Genomic DNA, 12,094 nt, shown 5'->3' with positions numbered 1-12,094 from the left:
GAACTGAGTCAATGGTCAGATCAGCCACTATCATATTGAATGGTGGAACAGGTTCAATGGGATAGATCAGCCATGATCTGTCATTCATTCTTTGGGGGCACTGTGGATGGTTGCGAAGTAAAAGCATTTCAGGATGTATATTGTATACATTTCTCTGACATTAAATGTACCTTTGATTGTATTGAATGCCAGAACAGGCCAGATAGCTGACGCCTGCTCCTTTTTTTGTTCTGAATGTGGGAGAAATGGAATGGTATTGTTATGAGGAAAGCATTACTTTACTTGGCCTATACCTGCCGTGTGCTGTGCTCAACCCTGGGAATAATGCTGTGCTTTCATGCCTCTCTTCATTTTGTTCATTTCTATAAGATAATTCTTCAATGATCCAAAGGATAAAGTCTTAACTTGCTAGCCTCTCTCCTTAACTCAATCCCTCAAGTCCAGGAAATGACTGTGTAAATCTCTCTGCACTCTTTCCAGGAAAATGGCATCTTTTCTGTAACTCGGTGACCTAAACTGAACACAGTATTCCAATTGCGGTCTTGCTGATGACTTGTACTATAGCTGCAACATAATATTCCTCAGACTGAATACTGTTGTGGGGTGGGGGGGGGGCATGGTCTACCAAAGGAAAACTGCAGGTCTCTGGCATTGTGGCTCAGAAAGGAAGCGAAGACGAGAGTGATAGTGATAGAGGGATTCAATGGTTAGGAGAACAGACAGGAGATTCTGTGGATGGTATGTTTCCTCCCAGGTGCTGGGGTGGGGATGTCTTAGATCAGGTCACAGCATTCTTCAGAGGGAGGGTGAGCAACCAGAAGTCATTGTACATATTGGTACCAATGACATTGGTTGGAAAAGGAAAGAGGTTCTGAAGAGTGAGTATATGGAGCTCTGTAGGAAGATTTTAAAAAAAGGGCAGTAATCTCTGGATTGCTGCCTGTGACGTGCACTAGTGAGGGTACGAATAGGATGATTTGGTAGATAAATACATAGCTGAGGAATTGGTGCAAGGGACAGGGTTTCAGATTTCTGGGTCATTGAAATCTCTTCTGGGGAAGGTACGACCTGTAAAAAAAAGGACAGGTTACACATGCTCTGGTCACCAAATTATAGGAAAGATGTCAACTAAATAGAAAGAGTACAGAGAAGATTTACCAGAATGTTACCTGGGTTTCAGCACCTAAGTTACAGGGAAAGGTTGAACAAGTTAGGTCTTTATTCTTTGGAGCGTAGGAGGTTGAGGGGGAACTTGATAGAAGTATTTAAAATTATGGAGGGGTAGATAGAGTTGATGTGGATAGGCTTTTTCCATTGAGAGAAGGGGAGATTCAAACAAGAGGACATGAGTTGAGAGTTAGGGGGCAAAAGTTTAAGGGTAACATGAGGGGGAATTTCTTTACTCAGAGAATGGTAGCTGTGTGAATGAGCTTCCCGTAGAAGTGGTAGAGGCAGGTTCGGTATTGTCATTTAAAGTAAAATTGGATAGGTATCTGGACAGGAAAGGAATGGAGGGTTATGGGCTGAGTGCAGGTCGGTGGGGCTAGGTGAGAGTAAGCGTTCGGCACGGACTAAAGGGCTGAGATGGCCTGTTTCCATGCTGTAATTGTCATATGGTTATATGAATTTGAGGGAAGACCATTATCATTGTGGGCCAGTTTGCTAGAGGTATTGGGGAGGGTTTAAACTAGTTTGGCAGGGGGATGTGGATGTAGAGAGTGACAGGTCAGAGGGTGGGTTAGTTGGTATGCAGGTAGATGCACAGTATAGAGGGACTGTGTGGAAGAATAGGCTGGATAAGGGGAAATTGCAGTCAGTGGGTTGAGTTGAAATGTGTTTATTTTAATGTGTTAAGTATCAGGAATAAAGGTGCTGAACTTAGAGTGCGGGTTCGTACATAGAACCATGATGTTGGGGCCAATAAGAAGGCTTGGCTGTCACAAAGTGGGATTGGTTGTTGAATGTTCCAGGGCTTAGGTGTTTCAAAATGTGGACGGGGAGAGGTAAAAGAGGTGAGTGAGTGGCATTGCTAATCAGGGATAATATCACAAAGGGAGCATGTTGAGAAAGGATTGTCTGCAGAGTCAGTGTGGTTGTTGAGAGGATTCTAAATGACGCCCCCCTCCCCCCACCCATTGCAACAGACATTGAGGGACAGATTGAGAGACAGATTTTCAGAAAGGTGCAAAAATAACAGGGTGTTATCATGGGTGATTCCAACTTCCCTAATATTGACTGGTATTCATTTATTACTAGAGGTTTAGATGGGAAGTTATTTGTTAGATGTCCAGGAAGGATTCCTGACACATTATGTGGAAGGGTTGACTAGAGGAGAGGCCATTCTGGATCTAGTGCTAGCAATGAACCTGGTCATATTACAGATTACTCAGTGGGTGAGCATTTCACAACTCCCTGACCTTTACCAGAGCCTTGAAGCAGATGGTATGGTGGAGTGGGAATTATGATGCAGTTATGCAGCATCTTGGGAGTGTAAATTGAGAACAGATGTACTTAGGGAAATGCACAATGGAAATGTGAAGATTGTTTAGTGCAGTGGTTCTCAATCTTTTTTGGCTTGTGACCCACTAGTGACTTTCATTTACCTCACCCTTCATAGTCTCCACTAATTGCTTAAGTTTTTTTGGTCAACCACACTAATTACTCTAATATACGTTTAATAAGATATATATATATGTTAAATATAATGTTGCTGGGTATATGACAAATAAAAATATTTCAAAGCTCAGAATAGGATACTTTATTTAGAATATAGGCTGTCTACTGTAATATTCTCCCATAGTGCATATTATTGTTACCTTGGGTATTTAATAAGATTCTTCTGACTGATACAAACTAGCGAGTTTTTGAATATCTGGTTGCAACTTGGTTAAAGATAATCAGAGATCACTTCTTTTCACAACATTAAGATGGTTATGAGTTTTTGATAGCAGGCAAAGAGCTTGACTAAAACCACGTTCAACTAGATAAGAGGTGTGAAATCCAATTAAACCAACTTTGCTTTCTCCCAGGGCTGTGGAAACTTATTGTAAATATCACTAGTATCCAGAAATGTTGCTTGCTGTGTTTGAACTTTGTTTGAGCGGTTAGATCACTCTGCACCTCAATACATTCTTACAATGTGAAGTCAACATCATTCACGTTGGCCCCAGATGGATCTACCACCCAATCTGGAATATGCATCTCCAGCAGGTCGCTGAATTGAAATTCCCCATCAGTGTGCAGTTGTTTCAAATGAGCAAGCATCAGAATCAGGGATATTATCACTGGCATATGTCGTGAAATTTGTTGATTTTCTGGCAGCAATACAATGCAATACATTAAAAAACTGTGAGTTACAGTATGTAAATACAGTACCCATAAAAAGTATTCCTCTCCACCCCCCCACCCCCAGAAGTTTTTCATGTTTTACAACATTGAATCACAGTGGATTTAATTTGGCTTTTTTTAAACATTGATCAACAGAAAAAGACTCTTTTGTGTCAAAGTGCAAACAGATCTCTAAAAAGTGATCTAAATTAATTACAAATATAAAACACAAAATAATTGATTGCATAATTATTCATCCCCTTCAGGTCAGTATTTAGTAGATTCACCTTTGGCAGCAATTACAGCCTTGAGTCTCTGTGGATGGGTCTCCATCAGCTTTGCACATCTAGACACAGCAATTTTTCCCTTTTTTTCTTTACAGAACTACTCAAGCTCGGTCAGATCGCATGGGGATTGTGAGTGAACAGACCATTTCAAGTCCAGCCAAAACTCTCAACTGGGTTGAGGTTTGGACTGGACTTGGCCACGCCAGGATATTAAGTTTGTTGTTGTTAAGGCATTCCTGTGTAACTTTGGCTTTATGCTTGGGGTCATTGGCTTGCTGAAAAACAAATCTTCTCCCAAGTCGCAGTTCATTTGCCAACTGCACCAGGATTTCCCTGTATTTTGCTGTATTCACTTTACCCTCGCATTAGGGTAAATCCTAGGTTTTCGTTTTGCATGAAGTAATGGCCTGCAAACCCTGCCAGAGTTAACGTGCATCCGATTTTATCTCCAACCTTTTTCGGAATTGTTCCTTAGATCTTGAAATAGCCACCAGCAAGTTGTACCTGGTTTTCTTGTACAGACATGGGTCATGAAACTTGAATGCCACTGATTTAGCCCTAAGCAGACTACAATCATCCTGCTTCATCCAGAGCTTTTGGTTTGAGAATGTACAGTAAGCTCTTGTAAGCACACACTCATCCACTCACATTTTAATGAGCTCTCATAAGCACACACACACATCCACACAGGTTTTAATGAAGCTCTTGCAGGCACACACTCATCCACATGTTATGCCTGCAGCCCCCTCCTTTGTGAGAATCGCAAGATCACTGTTGGGTTGGGTCAGGGGGCCCAGGAGAATGAGAGAGAGACGTGTGGAATGTCTCGTTCCCCCGGCGATGTAAAGCTACGGGACATGGCCATTGTCTCCGGAAGGCGAATTTTGTGGATTGGAGACTGTACTACGTGGAAGCCCTCAGGCAAAGTGGGCTGGTTGAGGGAGAGATTGCATCACCCCCAACCTGATTGACACCTACGATCCTGCAAGTCAGGATAAAAGAGGGTCTGGGGGAACAGCCCCTCAGATGCACCAGAAGGAACGCTAGCACTCCCGTGATAATGGGAAGCCATTTGAAGGAGGCCACGTGCGTTCAGTTCCGTTGCCTGGGACTGGAGGCTTGTAACATAGAAAATGGCTTTTAGCTAACAACTGGGAAACCAACTCCCCGACTCAAAGGATTGGCATCATATAAGACCTGGGCAAGTTAAACAGTCTCTCTCTTAAACCCAAAACACTGCAGCTTGAATGAACTAACAGTGACTTTTATATTTCCATTGGACAATACATTATCCCCTAGACAACGATAGAGCTATTTCTTATTGGTTATTATTATACCCGCGCTTTTAGATTTAGTATTGACGACGTATATTATCTGTATGTTTGCATTAATCTTATTTTTGTGCCCCTTTATCAATAAATACTTTAAAAAATAGTACCATCAGACTTCAACAGACCTCTCTATCTTTGCTGGTAAGTGAGCCAGTTACGGGGCTTCGTAACACACACAAGTTTTAATGAAGCTGTCATAGACACACACTCATCCACGCAGGTTTTAATGAAGGCAGTGAATTTTGACAAAATAACAAGCAGGATAGACAGAAGAATTGGTTGCTGTTGTGTACTTGGATTTTCAGGCCTTTGACAAGGTGCCAAACATGAGGCTGCTTAACAAGAGGTTTAACATGAGGCTCATGTGAGCCCATGGTATTGCAGGAAAGATTCTAGCATGAACAAAGCAGCAGCTGACAGGAGGCCAAGAGTGGAAATAAAGGGAACCTTTTCTGGTTGGCTGCCGGTGACTTAGTGGTGCTCCACATGGATCTGTGTTGGGACCAATTCTTTTTACGTATATGTCAATGATTTGGATGATGGAATTGATGGCTTTGTTGCAAAGTTTGCAGATTATATGAAGGCAGGCAGAAGAACAGGTAGTTTTGAGGAAGTAGAGTGGCTACAAAAGGACAAACAGGTTAGGAGAACAGGCAAAGAAATGGCAGATGGAATACGGTGCTGGGAAGTGTATGGTGATGCATTGTTAGAAGAAATGAAAGGGTTGATGATTTTCATTACCCAGTCCCACACATTCAAGACTTTTTGGCATAATTAACCAGAAAGTTTATTTTTTCCAAAGTCATTTTGTGAAAATTTTATTGCAAATTAGGGTCTACCATCAGGTGCCTGTGTGTTGGGAGGACATTCCCAAAACAACTGTGATCACCCCAATAGGCCTTTTTGAGTTTCTGCGCATGCTATTTTGATTGAAAAATGCAGCACAGACTTTCCAATGGCTGATGGACTCTGTATTAAAAGACTTTTATTTTCCTTTTAGTTTACCTAGATGGCATACTTGTTGCCAGCGTGTCCAAATCCAAATACATATCTCATCTCTCTACACTTGGAACACTTAAGCCAACATAGTTTGATTATTAACCCTGCTACATGCCAGTTTGGGTTGTAACCACTGACTTTCTTGGCCATCACATCTCTGCAGAAGGTGTGAAACACCTCCCACCAAAAGTAGCCACTATTATGAATATCACACCACCCTGCACTACAAAAAAACTACAGGAGTTTTTAGGTATGGGAAATTTCTTTTTTATTGTAATTTTTTTATTGAATTTATTTTTTATTCAAACATTTCCATAAGATGTATTTCAGACATTGTACATATATATCATATAATCATATATGTCACAAATCTCCATATAGTATTTATCTGAGGTATACACTTATAGAAAAGAGTGGAAAGAAAAATCAAGCTAAAGGAAAAAACTATGTACAAGTAGGGAGTGATTTTTTTTACAACATATTCATTGATTTGTGAGAATAAAATTAGGCCTATGAGGCATTATGTAGTTAAACCATTTTTTCTCAGTTGTTCCAGCTTATGATTAACAGATGCTGTTATCTTCTCCATTTTGTAAATGTCCATTGTAATTTCCATCCATGCATTTAAAAGTTGGGCTCTCCTGTGATAACCATTTTCTAGTAAGAGTCTTTTTACCAGCCACCAACAGTATATTCATTAAATATTTATCTCTTTTCAACCATTCTTGAGGTATATATCCAAAATATATGGTCTTGCTCTCTAAGGGTATTTCACATTTAAAGATGTCTTGTAGGGCATTGTATATCCCCCTCCAATAGCCTTTGATAACAGGGCAGTCCCAAAAAATATGATAATGATTTGCATTTTGATTTCCACAATTTCTCCAGCAAACAGGGAGGTTACTATCATAATGGGATTTCTGAGAGGGTGTAATAAAATATCAAGTTTTTCCATCCAAACTCCCTCCATTTCTGTGAACTGGTACACTTCCATTGATACCTCCATATTATTGTCCATTCTTCTTCTGATATAATTATCCCTCCTTCCTTATCCCATTTTGTTTTAATGTATGAAGTCAAATGTATTTTAAGATTTGACAATCCCTTATACATGCTTGAAATGATTCTACTACAGTTATCTGAATTATATGCTTTTCTAAAGAGCTCTATCAAGTATGTACTTGCCTGGGTTACATTTTTAAGCATCTTATTAACATATTGTCGCATCTGTAAATACCGATAAAAATCTTGTTTTCTAGTAAGTGTTTCTCTTTAAGCATTTCAAAACTGAACAGTGTTCCTTCTTTCATTATGCTGCAAAGAACTGTTATTCCTTTAGCTGTCCAGTCCTTAAATCTAGCATCCAATTTATTTGGTGTAAGATCTGAGTCATATGCACACCATTTGAGAATTGCAATATTGCCCTCTAGATTATATTCTTTTATGGTAGTTTTCCATATTTTAAGAGTCAATTTCACCCATGGGTTATCAATAGTATTTATGTAGCTTTGCAGGTTGTTATCAGCCAAAATTGCTTGTATGGGGATGGGAAGTACCACTCCTCAATGTTTTTCCATTGAGCGTCATATGATGGGTTGCACCAACATATCACAGCTCTCAACTGTGCTGCAAAATAATAATCTCTAAGAGAAGGTAGGCCCCATCCCCCCTTTTCCTTTGCTAATTGCAAAGTTTTGAGATGAACTCTAGGCCTTTTACCCTGCCAAATATACCTTGATAACATCTTGTTCCATTCATTGAATTGATTTTGATTAATCTCTATTGGTAGGGTCTGAAAGAGATATAACAGTCTGGGCAGTATATCCATTTTAATAGACTCAATCCTTGAACTGAGACTGAAAAAAGGAATCAGGTTCCATCTTGCTATATCTTCCTTAATTTTTTTTATATAAAGGCTGATAATTACATTCTGATAATTTTGCCAAATCTTTTGGCATAATGATGCCCAAATATTTGAAAGACTCTATGTTTGCCATGTCCAGGGATATCTACTTTCAATTTCTCTTGGTGGGCTATAGTGATATGAAAGTAATTGGGTTTTATCTATGACTCCCGATGAAGGGTTTTGGCCCGAAACATCGTCACTACCTCCTCCCATAGATGCTGTCTGGCCTGCTGAGTTCTGCCAGCATTTTGTGTTTTTCTGGGTTTTATCTCTGTTGATCTTGTATCCTGATAATTGACCATATTGTTCAAAGGATTGCATCAATTTAGGTAAAGAGTGTCAAGACGTACAAAAAAGCTGGATGAACTCAGCAGGTTGGGCAGCATCCGTTGAAAGGAGCAGTCAACATTTCGGGTTGAGACCCTTCATTTCTCGACCCAAAACATTGACTGCTCCTTTCAATGGATGTTGCCCGACCTGCTGAGTTCATCCAGCTTTTTTGTATGTCTTAATTTGACCACAGCATCTGCAGTGCACTTTGTGTTAAGTAAAGAGTATGTTGGTTGCCCCAGATAGATCAAAATGTCATCTGCATAACAAGCCAATTTATGCTCTGTCCCTTTAATAGTAATTCCCCTGTATCTTCATTTTGTCTGATGTATTGAGCTAATGGTTCCAGATATGCGAAGAGTAGCAGTGACCATGCACAGCCCTGTTTCATGCCCCTTTCTAGGGTAAGACTATTTGATAAATATCCATTGATTTTAATCCTAGCAGTAGGGTTGTCATATAGTGTCTGTATAGTTTTAATAATTGTGTCTTGGAAACCAAATCTATGTAAAACTCTGTAAAGAAAATTCCAATTAACCTAATCAAATGCCTTTTCAGTGTCCATGCTTATCACTATTGCTTCGATTTAATTTTTTTGTACATGATCCATAATGTGAAGTGTCCTTCGTATATTGTCTTGTGTTTGTCGTTGTATAAAACCTGTCTGATTGTTACGTATCAGTATGGGTAGAAACTCCTCTAATCGTTTGGCCATGATGGAGGTAAATAATTTATAGTCTACATTAAGAACGGATATTGGTCTAAATGATCTGTATTCCACTTTATCCTTGCCTTTCGGTATAGCTGAGATTATCACTTCCTTCCAACTGGGTGGCATTTGTGCCTTTTTAGAGCCACAATGTGGGGTGTAAAACAGGAATTAACTCATTTTTAAATTCTTTGTACCACTCTGCCCGTATACCCATATGATCCTGGTGACTTGCTTAATTTAAGCCTACTAATTGCAGCTTTTAATTCAACTTCAGTTATGTCAGTAGTCATCGTTCTGTTTTGTTCTTTGCTTAAAGTGGGTAACTCTAGAGAATTCAAGAAGGTGTCAATTTGGGTTATGCTTCCCCCTGGAACTTTGGAATATAGAGTTTTGTAAAACCCTTCAAAAGCTCCTTGAATTTCACTTAGCTAACTTTTTATCATTTTCATTCTCAGGTCCAATTCTATGAATTGTATTTTCTGCTATTTTTTTCCCAGTTTCCACACCAGTATTTTCATAGACTTTGATCCACTTTCATAATGTCTCTGTTTCAGAAACACTAAATTTTTCCTGATTTCTTGTGTAGCCAAACTACTAATTTCATTCCTAATTTTTAAAATTTCCCCTAATGTATCCTGTGCCAAATTCAATGTGTTTTTTTCTCTAGTTCCTTCAGCCTATTTTGTAATTCCTCTAATGTTTTATTTCTTATTTTTTTCTTATATGAAGTTACTGCTATAATTTTCCCTGTCAAGACAGCCTTCAGAGTTTCCCATAAAATGGGAGGTGAATCCTCTCTATTATCATTAAATTCTAAGTAGAGACCAATTTCTTTCTTAATTTGTTCCTTAAAGTACGGATCATTGAGTAAACTTGAATTTAGTTTCCAAGTAGTATTCTTTGGTTGTAGGTCAAAATCAACAGATAAATATACAAGTGCATGGTCACTTACATCTATTGTCCCAATTCCACAGGTGTTTATTCTGTCTTTGTCTTTTCCAAATGTTATGAAATAGTCTATTCTTGTATATACAGAATGGGGAGCAGAATAATGAGTGTAATCCCTTCTGTCGGGAAAAAGGTCCCTCCATATATATCAATTAAACCAACGTCCTCAAAAAGTGTATTAAGTTTCTTATGTAAGGATTTTGTTTCATAGGTTTTTCTATCGGAAGAGTCTAAATTTGGTTGTAATTGTAAATTTAAGTCTCTCCCACATATCAGGAGACCTTGTTTCTGCTACCATAATATCAGTAGTTTTCTCAAAGAAACCAATATTACTTCCCGGGGGTGTATATATATTCAATAGAGTAACTGAATTTCCGTCTATATTCCCCCTTACCAGAATATATCTGCCCTATTTATCTCCCATTTCGAATACTTTTTCAAAATTTAGCTTACTTGACATAAGAATAGCAATTCTTCTCCTATGTCCTGATTTATATAAGGAGAAAATCAAATTAGTGAAGCCCATTCTCTTTAGTTTTCTATGCTCATTATCACTTAAATGAGTTTCCTGTAAATATACTACATGGGCTTGTTCTTTTTTCATTTTGGATAAAATTCTATTACGTTTGATTGGATTTAATAGCCTATTGACATTAAAAGAAATGAATTTTACTTTGTCCTTAGCCATCTGTATTTATCTGTCAACGTATCGTTGAAATTAGCAGAATAAAACTTAATCGATCTACTCCCTGAACAAATAAGAACCAAGAAACGCAAATAATAACAAAAATGGCAACAAATGTGTGATTCCAAGGCTGCGGTCTCTGGTAGATGACCCTGCGTTGAGCTAGAGGAAATGTCTAGCTGTGGGGGATAACCCCTCCTACTTGTGAGTTGAGGGCCCCCAATGCAGTATTCATAAAAGTCAGTGAACAAATCCATTACACAGAAAAGATTTCTCTGTGTACTCATATATATATACATACATACACACACACCCACATATATTTATACATACATACATACATATATATCACATACATACACATATATGCACACACACACACACACACACACATATATATATATTCTCATTTTGGTAGGGAAAAAGGAGTAAGTGAGTGAATAAAGAATAACAACTAAGTAATATAAAATCCACATTATAATAAGTATTTCTCTAGATAGGTATATCAATGGTCTACTTTTGCTTCCGTTTAGCTTCTCAACATTTTTAAAGTTAGTCAAACCTTATGGCTCTTTTGGAGGTGTTGAAGGCAGTATTTGGAAAACTCCCAGTCTCTTCCTGATATACTTCTCTCGGCCTCCTCCCGTCTCCTGCCTTCTTGATTCTTGCACTATTTCCCAAGCGGAGCGGGATAATTCCTCTGCCAGGCTTTCCCTCGGTTTGATCATGTTGACGGCCAACCTTTTGGCTTTTATGTCTGCAGTCGCCTCTTCCACTGTCTGATACAGTTGGATCCCATCTTGATAAAACACTCAAAGTTTAGCAGGGTATGGAGTTTGAAATCTAATCCTTTCTTGCTTTAGTATTCACTACTTCAGAGTATTCTTTATGTTTCTGCAGGACCGCCGGGGGGGGGGGGGGGAATTCTTGGTCGAAATATATTAATTTATCGTTTAAAAACATCCTCTTCTTACCCCAGGCCCTTCGTATAATCTCTGCCTTGGTACTGTATCGAAGGAATTTAATTATTATTGAGCGTGGCTAATTCGGTCTATCTCGGGTAGGCTTCAGGACAAGCGCATGATGTGCTCTCTCAGTTTCCAGCTCCATAGCCGAGGGAAGATCCAGCGCGTCCTGCAGCAACTTTCCAACAAACTCCGCCATAGACAAGCCCTCTGCTCCTTCGGGAACGTTGTATATTCTGATTTTTTCCGCCGTGATCTTCTCTCCAGGTCAAGCAGTTTAGCTTCTTGTTGATTTAATATTTTTATCGTCTTTCTTAGTATCTGTTCCATGTTTTGAAAGCGATATTTCACCTTCTCAATTCGAGTCTCTGCCACCGCTATTTTTTGATTGACTTTGGCGAGCTCTGACTTAATATCATGTAGCTGCTGTTTTATATCTTTCTGGAACTCCCTTATCTCTTTCAGAATTTCGATCATATTTGCCGCTTCACCTGAACGAGGCTCAGCGTCCGCCTCGCTAGCACGCGGTCGGGTAGGAGAGCCGCTCGCTGCACTCCTTTCGGCCGCAGGTTCCGCAGTGTCGCTTTCGTTATTTCCATTCTTT

Source organism: Hypanus sabinus, chromosome 14 (assembly GCF_030144855.1).
Source record: "Hypanus sabinus isolate sHypSab1 chromosome 14, sHypSab1.hap1, whole genome shotgun sequence".
NCBI classification, from domain to species: domain Eukaryota; kingdom Metazoa; phylum Chordata; class Chondrichthyes; order Myliobatiformes; family Dasyatidae; genus Hypanus; species Hypanus sabinus.
This window is presented reverse-complemented; position numbering follows the sequence as displayed.